The following is a 15,787-nucleotide window of genomic DNA, read 5'->3' on the forward strand; positions in this document are numbered from 1 at the left end:
ATGCCTCATCTCCCAGCAGATAAAACACAGGACTTGCACTTGGGAACTTAGGCCCCCGACAGTAGCAGAGGCAGGCCCCTCACATGCCCAGGGCAGGACCCGGAGACACGGACAGACACTCCTTGGAGGAGCTGGAAAGTGCCGGGTTCCTCTCACACAGACTCTGCGATGACGTCTGGAGCAGATGGCAGGGGCGGGTGTTCCTGGCTTGGTTGACAGAGCCTCAATTGCCTGGAAATTCCCCCAGTTCCGGGGGATCCCTTCCAGATGTTCCCACCCACAGCCTGGCTGAGGAGGAACAGTGGGGAGCTAAGAAGCCAGGGCTGGAAAGCTGAGCCAGCCTTCTCCATAGACAGGCAGGCAGCCACCCAGGAGACCAGTCCAGAGTCCCCAGTGTCCTCAATACCCACCCACCTCCACCAACACCTCCCTAGGGTTCCATATTAGACAGCCATTCCTTCGAACATGTCATTGCTATCTCAGGAGGGATAACACATAAAACCCCTTGCCACTCAAACTATGGCCTAGCAACATTAGGCGTCATTTGTTGGAATCTCAGGCCCATCCCTGATCTCCTGAATGAGAATGTGCATTTTAACAAGATGCCCAAGTGATCCCATATGCACCTCTAGGTTGGAGAAGTGCTGCACTAAGCCGCTATTGTCCACTCACTTTCTGAAATGCAAGCTCCACAAGGATTTGGATTCTTTGTTTTGTTTACTATATCGCACCCAAAGACTCCCTTAAACAGAACTCATTAAATGCTTTTTGAGGCCAGGTATGGTGGCTCATGCCTGTAATCCCAGCACTTTGGAAAACCAAGGTGGGAGGAGTGGTTGAGGCCAAAAGTTTGAGACCAGCCTGGTCAACAGTTCCTACAAAAAGTTTTTTTAAATTAGCTGGGCATGGCAACACTTGTCTGTAGTTTCAGCTACTTGGGAGGCCGAGGCAAGAGGATTGGTTGAGCTTAGGAGTTGGAGGCTGCAGTGACCTATGATCATGCCACTTCACTCCAGCCTGAGTGACTGAGACCCTGTCTCTAAGGAAAAAAAAAAAAAGCTTTTTGAATAAAATGAATTATTTAGATTATTTAGGGCTTAGTTTCCCATAGCACAGGCAGGTACACAGCATAGGTAAGTTTTGGTTTTTTTGTTTGTTTTGGTTTTGGATTTTTTTGGAGACGGAGTCTCACTCTGTCACCCAGGCTGGAGTGCAGTGGCACAATCTTGGCTCAGCGCAACCTCCACCTCCCGGGTTCAAGCAATTCTCCTGCCTCAGCCTCCCAAGTAGCTGGGATTACAGGTGCCTGCCACCACGCCAGGCTAATTTTTGTATTTTTAGTAGAGACAGGGTTTTGCCATGTTGGCCAGGCTGGTCTTGAACTCCTGACCTCAGGTGATCTGCCCACCTCAGCCTCCCAAAGTGCTGGGATTACAGGTGTGAGCCACCACACCCGGCCAGCATAGGTAAGTTTTAATATGAGAGGAAGGAGAAGAAATTAGAAGGGGTCATCTCAGGGTCCAAGGCACTCCCAGGGTGAGGGGTAGGAAAGGAGGAGAAGGGCAAGGAAAGAAGAAGTGTGGTGGCCCCAAATCAGCTGTATAATGAATGACTCCCAGCACTAGAAGTGCAAGTGGCACTTGGGAGGAAATAGGACAAACCCCTTCTCTTAGATATCCTCTTCCTCTGTCTCCACCTTCATCAGGCCTCTCTGGAGCCCTGTCCCTAGTGGCCCCTCTTACAATCCCTCAGAACCCTGATGCCTGCCAAGACCCTGAGTACACTTCACGCTTCTCCTGGGAAGGCACGTTCAGCGGCTGCACCCTCTGCCTCCCCATGAGGAGCTCTGGTGGATGTGGGAGGGTCCTTGGAGGTGGCAGGCCCCAGCACTGACCCTGGCCCATTTCCGAGCACATGGGCTTCTTCCCACCCCACTCCCAGCAGAGCCTTCGGGCCAGGCAGGCCAGCTTTCTCTGAGGCTCAGGTCACCTGGAGCTACAGATTCTCCCTCCACAGTTGTGCCCCAGCCTCAGCCCAGGAGCTCAGCAGGAGAATCACCTAGTGATTGGCAAGCTGAGCCCTCCATTTGCAGTGGGGAAAGCTGAGACCCAGGGCGATGAAACCACATGGCCAAGTTCACACAGCTGGAATGGCAGGAATGCAGGCCCAGGGCCCTAACTCTTGGATGGGTGCACTCTCTGGCTCACCTTTGGATAGCTTAGATGTTCCTCCTCTGGGTACCATAGCATATAGAGCCTGACAGTGAGTAGGTGCTCAGTTATTGTGGAATGAATAAGAGAGAAGCAAAGAACCTCACTGGGAGCCAAGAGAATGACAATGGCAGTAAAGGCCACTGTTTATCTGTGCTCAGCACTCAGCACTTTACACAGGCTGTTTCTTTGAAGACTTGTAATAAACCTCTGGGAGAGCACTGTCATCATTCCCGACTACATATAAAGAAACCAAATCTCACAGCGATTAAGACATGAACCTCGATCGTGCCTGAGCTGGGATTTCAACACGTTTCTGCCTAGAACTCTAAAACCCCGGTCCTCATCAGGATGCCGCGCCGCTTTCTTGTTGGCGAACTCTTTTCTTTGAAAGAGGCCACTGCAGCCCAGATGGCTCTGGCACAGGCTCTGAGCTGGATGAGTTTGTAATTCACTTTGATGGCAAGCAGAGTGTGTCCCCACTGGCTTACCAAGGAGCTTGGGATGTCAAGGAATTCTTCTTTCTGAATCCCACTTCTCACCTGGGATGCCCCAAATCCCCCCTATTCATTCTCAGTGGTGGCTTCCATTTAAATTGAAGCTCTTGCGTAGGACCTCACTGACCCTTCAATCTGAAATAGCACCCCACCCACCCCACTCTCTCCATCCCCCGCTCTCCCCCACCCGCTTCATCCTTCTCAGCACAAAGCATCACAAGCATCACCTGATAATATCGTGCAGCTATGTTTGCATTTTAACTGTCTCCTCACTTGGAGGGGACCTCCATGCAGGCAGGGACATTGGCTTTTTTACTGCTCTGTCCTCAGGGCCTGGCATATAGCGAGTGCTCATTACACACCACCTGCATGAAGGAACCCTCAGAGCATAACACATAAAATAGCACCTTTCTAAATCAGCACCCCTGTGTAGTAATCCTGTGAAAGATGGGCCTCTAGGAATTTGCTAATAAAGGGCAAGTATCTGCCAGATGCTAACTTTCTTCTTCTTCTTTCTTCTTCTTCTTCTCCTTCTTTTTTTTTTTTTTTTTTGAGACAGAGTCTCACTCTGTTGCCCAGGCAGGAGTGCAATGATGCAATCTCAGCTCACTGCAAACTCCGCCTCCCAGGCTCAAGTGATTCTCCGGCCTCAGCCTCCCTAGTAGCTTAGATTCCAGGTGTGCACCACCACACCCGGCTAATTTTTGTATTTTTTATGGTGACAGGGTTTCACCATGTTGGCCAGGCTGGTTTCAAACTCCTGACCTCAGGTTATCCACCCACCTCGGCCTCCCAAAGTGCTAGGATTACAGTCATGAGTCACCACGCCTAGGCCAGAGGTTGACTTTCAATAAATCACAGTGGGGCCAGGCATGGTGGCTCACACCTGTAATCCCAACACTTTGGGAGGCCAAGGCAGAAGGAGCACTTGAACCCAAGAGTTCAAGACCAGCCTAGGCTCCGTCTCTACAAAAAGTCAAAAATTAGCTGGGCGTGGTGGCACACACCTGTGGTCTCAGCTACCTGGGAAGCTGAGGTGGGAGGATCTCTTGAGCCCAGGAGGTTGAGGCTGCAGTGAGCCGTGATTGTGCCACTGCACTTCAGCCTGGGTGGCAGAGTGAGACCCTGTCTCAAAACATAAACAAATAAATAAATTTTAAAAAATAAATAAATCACAGCAGATCCATGTGCTCACACATTGAATGTGTACTGAGCACCTCCTTGTGCCAGGAAGTGTGTTAGGCTCTGGGCATATTTCCGTGAACAAGTCATGCCCCCCCCACCACCACCCAAAGAGTTTATTTTAGTGGAGGAGATGGACATTCAATAATCCCCCCAAATAGATACTGATTCTGCATTGTGCCAGTGCTGGAGCTGATCAGGGGCCTGGTAGGAAAGGGACAGGTTTGAGGCTTGCCCCCTGACAAGGACACTGGCACTGAATGGCACTCACGTGTGTCTTCCTGAGTGGCAGTAAAGGGGCCAGGGCAGCAGCTGGCATGCCCAGAGCTGTGTTCACCCCAGAGTATGGGTTTGGCAGAGGAGCAACATCCCTCATGCCAGCTGCAGGGAGAGAGGCTTGGTAAGTGCTGGGGGAAAGCTTTTCTCCAGGAAAGGCTGACCCCCACAGGGTTGCAGGGTCTGAGGCTCTGCCTCATAGCATTAGGGGGTCTCACAGGTTATCTACAGGAACCTCACTCCACCCTCAGTCCGGGCTCCAAGAGCCTGCTTCTCTAGCTGGAAAACAAGATATGTAACAAGATCTGCTTCCCTACAGGCACTGAGAGTATTAGACAGATCTGAGGGGCCGAGCTGTGTGCCTGGCTGGCAGGAGTGACCTGTGTGGGTCTCTAAATGCGGGAGAGGTGGAGATTCCTGGGACAGGCAGTGGGCAGGGGTCACAGTGCAGTGAAGGGCCAATGCAAGGGCATATTAAAGGGACTGGGGTTGTTCCACCTGGAGAGCAGATGGTTCTCAATGTGCCTCAGTTTCTGAGTCTATAAAATGGGTCACCAACCTGTTGTTTTCACACAAAGGGCAGAAAAAGAAGTGGACTTTAACTAATGAGAAAGATTTGCAGTCAGATAAATTTCTTAAACCTCAGAGAAAATAAATGCCGGGTGATATGGTTTGGCTGTGTCCCCACCCAAATCTCATCTTGAATTGTAACTCCCACAATTCCCACGTGTCATGGGAGGAACCTGGTGGGAGGTGATTGAATTATGGGGGGCGGGTCTTTCCTGTGCTGTTCTCATGATAGTGAATGACTCCCATGAGATCTGATGGTTTTAAAACACGGGAGTTTGCCTGCACAAGCTCACTCTGTTTGTCTGCCACCATCCACGTAAGATGTGATTTGCTCCTCCTTGCCTTCCACCATGATTGTGAGGCTTCCCCAGCCACATAGAACTGTAAGTCCAATGAAACCTTTCTTTTGTAAATTGCCCAGTCTCGGGTATTTCTTTATCAGCAGCATGAAAGCAGACTAATACACCGGGATAAGCCAATGAGAGGAACAGTGGAATTCCTTGGAAACAGAATTATAAAGCTGGAAGGAAAGTCATACTTACCGCCTCCCTTGAATTTCAGAAGTGAGACTCTTAAGGGGACAGTGACCTGCCTTGGTAAGCAGGTGGTTAGTAGCAGAGAACCCAGGACTCCTGACTCTAGATCCATATTTACCCTCTACCTTTCCCCATTATATTATCCTAGGAAAGAAACCAAAGCTCACAGAAAGGATATCTAACATCAGCCAAGATTATCGAACATTATGTGCCAGGAAATGTCCTCAGCTTCTCCATAGTTTTAGGGTTAATCATCCAAGCAATCCTGTGAAGAGGGCACCTTATCTCAATAAGGAAACTGAGGCACAGAGAAGCTAAGCAACAAACTCATGGTCATTCAGCTCCTCAGGGACAGAGGGAGGATTTGCACCCTGGCCTTCTGAGTTATCTGCTGGCTCTGCAGCCTCTCCAGTCCTTAGTTCCCACCCTAGAGGGGACAAATCAGAGCTTTTCAACCTGTCTGGAACTGTAAGTCATCATGACCTCCATGGTTCAGCTTGACTGCACTAAAAGATCCTGATGGCTTCCAAAATGACAGCTATTTCCCTTTGCAGAGCTTTGCACACTTTCTCCCGCACCTTAACAGGACTCCCCTGGAGGATAGTTTCAGGCAGGACCAGCTTCATGGGAATGCCACCTGTGCAGTCAGGCAGAGCCACATGCTTAGAAGGAGTCTGCCTTTGGCCTAATGCATTCTTAATATTTCTTGAACAAGTGCCCTGCATTTTTATTTGCACTGGGCTCTGCAAATTATGTAGCCCATCCCGATTTCAAAGTTAGCAACCTTCACCTGAAGGCGGGTGGCGGTGGTGGTGCTACTGCACTAGAAGGATGGACACCCAAGGTCTTCTTGGCAGCAGGGCACCTTGGGATGATGGGAATGCCACCCGCTTCTACCCATTCCACTTTCCCCAGACAGAGGTGCGAGGTGAGCTTGGAGCAGGGCAGCATTCTCATATTCACATTCTCTCTCTCTTTCTCTCCCTCCCTCCCTCCCTCTGTCTCCCTGTCTCCCCGTCTCCCTGTCTCCCCATCTCCCCGTCTCTCCTTCCTGCAGGCTGTAGATGAACCAGACAAAGCCAGGTGGAGGTGATGCTCCTTCTGGGCCCAGAGTTGAAGACCCACCCTTAGGTTTCCCTGACAGCCTGTTTCTTTCTGACTCTGCTGGGCTTGCAACCAAAGGCAGCCCATCTGGCTGTGCCTGGGGTAAGAAAAGACATGATTTAGCGCTATAACAATTTTAACATCAGGCAAAACAGATGACATGTGAGAGAGACTCAAGGTAGAACAGTATATGGCAGACAAAAGAAACGACCTAATTAGATCTCAAACATACAACCTTGAGTTTAAAAAAGGCGTTTTGCTGTGTGATATGTAACTGCACCACCCTCTGTGTAAAACAAGCCACACATACACACACACATGCTGACACACAATATATATTTCCCATGAGCCCACGCATATATGTGAAAAAAAAATTTTTAAGTGTGAAAGGATCACACCAAATTCATATAGTACCTGTTGCCTCTGAAACTGAGGTGGGTTGTCAGAGGGAAGATTATCTGTGACCGCCTAACGATTTATAAAAGATAATCACTCGAGTGGTTTTCTTTTAAGCACAGATGCTCCAACTGTGCGACAAGGGAGGGTTGTCCATCCATCGCTTCCTCCCTGGGGTTCTGGTAGTGTCTAGCCCCAATGGACTGCACAGCACGCTGCAGGTGATGGAGCACCGTCGCCTCCCTTGTCTTAGGTGATGCCCAGAGCAATGCCTTGTGGGGGTAGGGCAGGTATAATTATTATTCCCATTTTACAGAGGAGGCAACAGAGTCAGAAAGGTTGGGTGACGCTCACACACGCAAAGCCAGTAAGCAGCAGACGGGGACTCTTTTGTCCTCCAAGCTGAGTCAGACACAGAGGGGGTGGAATGGCCGGGGCCCAAGTGCTATTTATTCTCCATGGCTATTTAGGGTTTGCAGGATATGTTTTCCCTCTAGGCAGACATAGTTTCTCCTAGACCCACTTTGAGCCTCCAAACAGACAAGGGATGTGCTAACCCTTCTCCTGAACCACAAAGGTGATGCCCTCTCTACCTGCCTTATGGTGCTGGGAGACACACTCAAACAGCAGCAGCCAAAGTAGAGACTTCTTTTCCCCTGATACCAGTCCAGCTCGCTGCCTGCCCAGACTAAAGCTTCAGTTTCCCTTGCAAGAAGAATCCCAGCCTGCCGTATCCTCTTTTCCTGATTGGTTCTCCCTCTCTGGCTCCTCTTCCTCCTTTCAGGCCACCGAGTGGCTCCTCCTCTCACCTTCCTGGCCACTGATTGGCTCCATTTCTCAGGTTCCTCCCCCCACCTTTCTGACCACTGATTGGCTCCCCTTCTCTGGCTCCTCCCACCTTCCTGGACCTGCCTTTCTGTCTTCCACCAGAGGTTGCCCTAGGCTGCTGGACTTAGTGAACTTTTAGGTAAGTGGGTCTGGAGATATCAGTGACACGCTGGCCATATAAAAACCGGCTGGAGCCCGTTACACAGCCAGAAGCCAGGATCCCAGGCCCACAGATGCTGATTCAATAGGTTTGTGGTGGAGCCCAGGGATCTATAGTTTATAAAAACAAGTCCCAGGTAATTCTGACATTCAATGCAATTGAGAAATCACCCATCTAGTCCAAACCTTTAAGTCAAAAACAGGCAAACCCTGGCCTAAAAAGGCTAAATTACTTGTCCAAGGCCACACAGCTAATCAACTGAAACTGAATATTGGGCAGCTCCTGGTCCCCACATGACACCTCTCCCCACCCCGCAGATACACACACACACCTCATGCACCTCCTCCTGATTTGACTGGCTCGGCTTCTGTCCTGAGGCCTGACTAAAATCTGGTCCCCTTACTTCTAGGCCACAGGACCCAAAGTCCAGGCCAGAGCAGTCCCTGTGGAACAGGAGCGGGACAGCAATTTCTTGGTGAAAGGTGTTACACCGCAGGGGCTAAGGCCTGGCATTATTCTGCTGCCTGAGTGGAGCCCAGGTCACACATCAAGCAGTGATGAAACCTGAGCTGCCCCTCCCTGTTCCCAGCTGTCCCAGGAGGCCCCAGGGGCCTGGTCCCACAGCCACTCTCCCCAAGATTCAGGTGTCACATAACTGGGCCCCAAGCCAGGCCTCTGGTTCTCAGGCCACTGTCCCCCTCCCTGGGGCCCACAGGAATCTCAAGAGGTTGCAGTTTGCTCTGTTAGAAATGGCTGGAAACCTTAGGAGGGCAGAGGGAGGGTGCTGAGGCAGCAGGACCCCCTCCTGGGCCCCAAGTGATCCTTTCCCACTACCAACAAGCCCTGAGCAGATGAAGTCTTCCAGGTCCTGCCACTGTGGACTGCTGCCACTTGGACCCTTCACTGCCAACCCTGTGCCCCCACTACTCCTTCTGTCTTGGCCCTTGTCCTGATTCTGCTCAACACACTTGTCACACCTTCCTAAAAACTGCAGTTCTGAAGTTCATAGTGTGCAGGGGAATTATGAGAGCCAGCCCTTCTGCTTCTGGAAAATTGCTACTGTGACTATACCCACTCTTCTCTGGCACTCAGGAAGGGGAGACAGCAGAGATAGAAAGAAGGGCTCTGAAAGTCTGAGGTACAATATCAAGTACCAGCTGAACAAAGCTGGAACTCACACACATTGCTTGGTAATGCAAAATGACACACAGTTTTGAAAACAATTTGGCAGTTTCTTATAAAGTTAAACATGTACTCACCATACAATCTAGCAATGCTATTCACAGGTATTTGAGTAGCATTTTGTTTCCCAAGGGAAACGAAAACCATGTACTTACAAAGACCTGTTTGTGAATGTTTATACAGACTTCATTTATAATCACCAAAATCAGGGAACTCCCCAAATGTCCTTCAGCTGGTAAATGGATAAATAAACTGGTACATCCATACAATGTATAAATGGCTGCTCAGTTTGTTTATCCATTTACCAGTTGTCCACCACATTAACATGATTATATCAATTTATGCTGAAAAGTCAACACCCATTAAACAACAATTCAATACTCATCCATTATAAAATTCAAAGAAAAATAGGAATAGAACCTCAACTTGACAAAAAGCATCAACAAGAACCTTACAGCTAACTTTATACTTAATGGTGAAAGACTGAATGCTTTCCCCTTAGATGAAAACAAGGCAAAAATGTCTGCTGTCACCACTTTTATATGACATGGTGCTGTGAAAGTTTTAGCCAGTGCAATAAGGCAAGAAATTAAAAGGTATACAGATTAAAAAGGAAGAAATAAAAACTGTTCCTATTTGAAAATAACATGATTGTTTTTGTAGAAGTTCCCAAGGGATATACAAAATATTAGTACTAATAAGTGAATTCAGCAAGGTCACAGAATACGAGATAAACATACAAAAATCTGTTGTATTCCTATGTACTAGAAATGAACACCTGGATACCAAAATTAAAAATACAATACCATGTGCAACTACAAAAAGAAAAAGAAGAGATATTTAAGTGTAAATCTACAGGATTTGTATGCTGAAAACTACAAAAAGAAGATGAAACAAGTCAAAGAACAGCTAAATAAATGGAGATATGTACTATGTTCATGGATTGGAAGATTCAACATAGTAAAGATGTCAATTCTCCCCAAAAGGATATATGAGTTTAATGTAATTCCTTTTAAAATCTTTCAAAAATTTTTGTAGCTATAGACAATATTACTCTACCATTTATGTGGAAAGACAAAGGAACTAGAATAGCTATCTTAGTCTGTTTTGTGTTGCTATAAGGAAATACTAGAGGCTGGGTAATTTTTAAAGAAAAATGGCTTATTTGGCTCATGATTCTCATGGCTAGAAGTTCAAGATTGGGCATCTGCATCTGATGAGGGCCTCAGGCTACTTCTGCTCATAGCAGAAGGCAAAAGGGAGCCAGAGTGTGCAGAGATGGCGTTGTGAGAGAGAGGAGGAAAAGGAGGGTGTGGCTAGGCTCTTTTAACAACCAGCTCTCACAGGAATTAATTAATAGAGTGATAACTCACTCACTCCAGAGAAGGCCATTAATCTATTCATGAGAGATCCACCCCTATGACCCAAACACGCATTAGACCCCACCTCCAACACTGAGAATTAAATTTCAACATGAGGTTTAGATGAGACAAACATCCAAACCATAGGAATAGCGATTTTGAAAAAAAAAAAGAATAAATTGGGAGGAATCAGCCCATCTCATATCAAGCTACAGTAATCACTGTATAGCTACAATAAGACTGTATGTTATTGGCATACAAGATACAAGATAACATACAAGACTGTATGTTATTGGCAGAGAGACATACATCAATGGAACAGAATGGAGAAACCAGAAATAGACCCACACAAATATGCCCAACTAATTTTTGACAAAGGTACAAAACTAATTCAATGGAGGAAAATAGCCTTTTCAACAAATGGTGCTAAAAAAAAAAAGCCTCTAAGTCTTACGCCTTATACTAAAATTAACTCAAAATGGATCATTAACTTAAATGTAGAATATAAAACTATAAAACTTCTGAAAAAACAGGAGGAAGTCTTCAGGATGTAGGTCTATGCAAAGAGTTCTTAGGTTCAACACCCAAAGCATCACCCATAAAAGGAAAAACTAATAAATTGGACTTCATCACAATGTAAAGCTTCTGTTTTGTGAAGCGCCCATTAAAAAGCATTAAAAAGATGAAAAAAAGCTACATACTGGGAAAAAAATATTTGCAAACCATATATCCAACAAAGAACTAGTATGGAGAATACATAAAGAACGCTCAAAACTCAGCAGTCAGAAAACAAACAATCCAATTAGAAAATAGGTAAGAGACATAAAGAGATATTTCACCAAAGAAGACATCATATGGCAAATAGCACATAAAAAGATGCTCATTGTTCATCATTAAGGGAATGCAAGTTACAATCACAATGAGAATCACTACATACCTATCAGGATGGCTAAAATAAAACAGTGATAATACTAAATGCTGACAAGGATTCAGAGAAACTGAGTCACTCATACATTGCTGGTGGGAGTGTAAAATGGTACAGGCACCATGGAAAACAGTTTGGCAGTTTCTTTCAAAAACTAAACATACAACTACTGTACAACCCAGCAATTGTACTTCTGGGCATTTATCCCAGAGAAATAAAGACTTGTATAAAAATGTTTATAGATGGTTTATTTATTTGTATTAGCCCCAGACTGAAAATGATCCACTTGTCCTTCAACAGGGAAATGATTAAATAAACTGGGGTATATCCTACCATGATCTATTACTCAGTGATACTGTTAGGCTTTGTGTCCCCATCCAAATCTCATCTTAAATTGTAATCCCAAGGTATTGAGGAAGATAACTGGTAGGAGGTGATTGGATCATGGGGACAGTTTCCCCTATGCTTCTCTCATGATAGTGAGTGAGTTCTCACAAGATCTAATGGTTTTATAAGACAGTTTTCCCTGCACTTGCTCACTGTCTCTCACCTGCTGCCATGTAAGATGTGCCTGCTTCCCCTTCTGCCAAGATTGTAAGTTTCCTGAGGCCTCCCCAGCCATGTGGAACTGTGAGTCAATTAAACCTCATTTGTTTATAAATTACCCAGTCTCGGGTAGTAGCTTTATAGCAGTGTGAGAATGGATTAATACACTCAGAAAGAACTATTGACACACAAAACAACCTGGATGAATCTCCAGAGAACTATGCTGAGTGAGAAAAGCCAGTCCCCCAAAGTTACATATGATTCCATTTATATAACATTCTGGAAATGACAATATTATGGAAATGGATAACAGATTAGTGGTTGTCATCAGTTAAGGAGAAGATAGGGATGGGAGGGAAGTAGATATGGCTATAAAAGGGCAATATGAAGATCCTCATGGTGATAGAAACATTCTGTATCCTGACTGTGTTAACATCAACATCTTGGTTGTAATATTATAGTTTTGCAAGATGCTACCATGGGAAGCTGAATAGAGGATTCCTCAATTATCTCAAAATTTAAAATTTTAGGTAAGAAAATTTAAACTTTGAAGAGAGAAAAAAGATAAAACAGCTGCTGCTTCTCCAAGATAAAATAAGAATGGCCATGGCTTCCAGAAAATCACCTGGACTTACCTGAAACAGACTTATTGAATCAGGAGAATTGGCTTCCACCTTCTACAGCCTCTCTTCCTCCCTCCAACACGAGTAAGCCCTCTGTAGTCTCTCCTCCTTTCCCCTACCAAAATGTAAAAAAGCTGATAAGACACTAATACTAATCATAAATAATTGTTCAGACAGTGAGTGCATACACACAAAGGGATGTGCATTTTAATGGGAACAAGTCCTAGTAAGCTAAACAATGAATCACCAATAGTGAAATTGCTGATACAGCAGGCAGAGGTAGGAAAACATTTAAGATGGTTGGAAAAGGAAGAACTTCCTTGAACTCTGAAAACCCATCAGGCCTGCAAGCTGGGTTGATTCATCAGGCCAGCTGTGCCCAATAGGTAGAGAGGAGAGATTTAAGCACCAGGGCAGGGGACAGGAAATGGCAGAATGAAGATATCAGTAGTGTAGTGCTCCAGGATTGGATGGGAATGATTAGAAAGAAAGAGAATTGAGATTTTAAAGGTAAAAGATATTTATTCATTTGCCTAGGACGTTTCACCACTTTAAAAATTAATTAAATTTGTTAGAGATGACATCTCACTATGTTGCTGTATCAGTCTGTTTTCATACTGCTATAAAGAACTGCCCAATTAAACCTAAAGGAAAGAGGTTTAATTGACTCATAGTTCTGCACAGCTGGGGAAGCCTTGGCAAACTTACAATCATGGTGGAAGGTGAAGGGGAAGCAAGGCACCTTCTTCACAAGGCAGCAGGAAGGAGAAGTGGCAAGCGAAGTGGGAAGAGGCCCTTATAAAACCATCAGATCTTGTGAGAGCTCACTCACTATCACGAGAACAGCACGGGGGAACTGCCCCCATGATTCAATTATCTCCACCTGGTCTCTCCCTCGACATGTGGGGATTATGGAGATTATAATTCAAGATGAGATTTGGGTAGGGACACAAAGCCTAACCATATCAGTTGCCCAGGCCGGTCATGAATTTTCACCACTGTTTTCTGCAAAGCACTGTGCATTCCCATTGTAGTTAGGTGATCTGAATGTAAAGTGGCCATTTTGGAACAATTAGTGGCCTAGGTGTGATCACCTGATCCAGCCCTGACCAATCATAGTACTTTTCTACCTCTGAGTTTCAATAATTGGTTGAGAAGGTGATGGGTAATTCAAGCCTAGCCAATTGGAGTCTTCTCCTATTGGTTGGTTGGTTGGTTGGTTGTAACTGGAATTGGAGTTTTGTCTACCGTGATGAAACTGAGAGTATTAGGCCTTGGACCAGCAGCATGGAAGAAGCTATCTAAGCAGAGAGCTGACACCCAGAGAACCAGACAGTAGGAGGGAGGCCTGGTGGCCCCAGAGTCCCTGGTTTGAGTCATTCCTGAGGCTGGCTGCATTCTTGTCCAGCCAGTGCTTTGGATACTGGAGTCAATAAGTAATCCCCATACTCCCCTTTCCCAGAAGCCCAAGCAAAGCTGGCTCTGTACCAGGATGAGGGGAGGCTTGTGTGTGTGTGTGTGCGCTGTGGGTTCCTGATCAGAAAGTTCTACCCCATCTGATGAGCTCTGGCAAAAAAGTCATCAGAGATGGTACTGAGGCTCTGAAAGCCTACGTGCTGGGGAAGAAGATCCTAAGGAAGCAATAAGGTTGGAACCACCTTTTCACTTATGGAGCACCTGAGCTGCACTGGATAGCACACTCCAGTGTAAATGTTATTAGTCCATTTTTCAGAGGAGAAAATTGAGGCTCACACAAGTAAAGTCAGTTGTTCGAGGTAACATGGTAGTAAGAGGCAGGCTTGGTATGGGACCCAGTCATTTCTTACTTCCAAGCTAGTTTCTTTCTAGTTGGTCACCCTATTCTCCAGGATCCTCCCATTCTCTTAGCAAGGCTCGGCTGCTTATTTAAAGATTACCCAAAGCTTTTGACCAGCTCAGACATCTCAGGACTCTGAATCTCATAACCACAGGGGTCCTGGGAGGCAAGTGCCAATCCAATAAGCCTTAGAGGCTACTATTTAGAGTCAGATATGAGACAGTGTCCAGGATGAACATGAGACCCTGGGAAATTGCTTAACCTCCCTGAATCTCAGTTTCCCTATTTCCATCTGAGTTAGTAATAGTAACTGCCTCCTATGGTTGTTGGTGAGACAATGAATGAAAGGTGCTTAGCATATATGAGCAGCCTCTGGTCCTTATGAAAGAGAAACTCAGAGTTCCCTGTCTCCAAGTCAGCCCTCAGATGTCCCTAACCCCCCAGCCTCTGACCTTCTCCCTCCTCCCAATTTCAGCCCCGGCCAGGCCATTCCTGTCTAATCTTTTCCAAATGTCACTCTTTTTTTTTCTTTTTTATGCTTTGTGTCTTTATCTAGGTGACATTTTTCTTTCCTTCCACAGGGATTGTTATAAGAACAGGAGTGAAAATAACAAGAGTCTCTGGCCAGGCCCCTCCTAAACAGTGGGAGGATATTTTGGCCTAGAGACAGCCACAGAGAGTCCCAAGGGGGTGGGGATCAGGGGAGGGATTGAGCTAAGGGAATGCTGGGGCAATTCTACAGCTAGGTCAAAGGGCAGGCCTCCCTCTCCAGAAAGAACTCCACTGACATAATCTCAAGTATGATGAGTCAATAAAATCCAGCTCTGGAATTCTTGGCAAAGCTGAAGCCTTCCCTGTCCACATGAGACTGTGCTGGGTGGCTCACTTTGGTCAGTCCTGATCATCTCCCATCTGGGTGGAGAGACCAAGAGGCAGAGCTGGCAGTGACAGACCCCCCACAGCCAGGCTTTCCCAGGGCTCCAGGCCCCTCAGCCTTGCGTGGCTGTGCTTGGTGAACTCACTCATCTTCACAGGGGTGTGAGGACTGTCTTCATCTCAGAATCCTCCACGGAGGCCGGTACCTGTGAGACATCAATTAGAGCCTCAGTGAGGGTTGAATCAAGTGACAGAAAACGCTGCTGTCTGGAAAAAAGGAAGAGGAGGACCTTCTGAGAGGAGATATGAGTCACTGGCAGAAGACTCCATTCACAAACATGACTCCCCATTGTCTGCCCCACACACAGTGCCCTCTCCCATTCTCCAGGAACTGGCCATCCTCAACCATGGGTCCCAGCTAAAACCCCGGGGCTTAGCTCACTGGACCAAAGAGCATCTGACTGAAGCTTGCCAGTCAGATTCTTTTCTCCTAGGAATGTGAACTTTTAACCTGAGAGACATAGCAGGTGAAAGGCATAAATGGTGACCCTTGGAAGGAAGGTCCATGGGCACAGGGCAAAACCACCTTTACAAAAAGTGCATCAGTGAGAGAAATCTAACCTGTCTCCAACCTCACAAGCTAACTGCCTTTGTTAACTTTAAAACAGAGATGATAACAATCCCTTCCCAAAACTAACC

Source organism: Nomascus leucogenys, chromosome 19 (assembly GCF_006542625.1).
Source record: "Nomascus leucogenys isolate Asia chromosome 19, Asia_NLE_v1, whole genome shotgun sequence".
In the NCBI taxonomy this organism is placed as follows: domain Eukaryota; kingdom Metazoa; phylum Chordata; class Mammalia; order Primates; family Hylobatidae; genus Nomascus; species Nomascus leucogenys.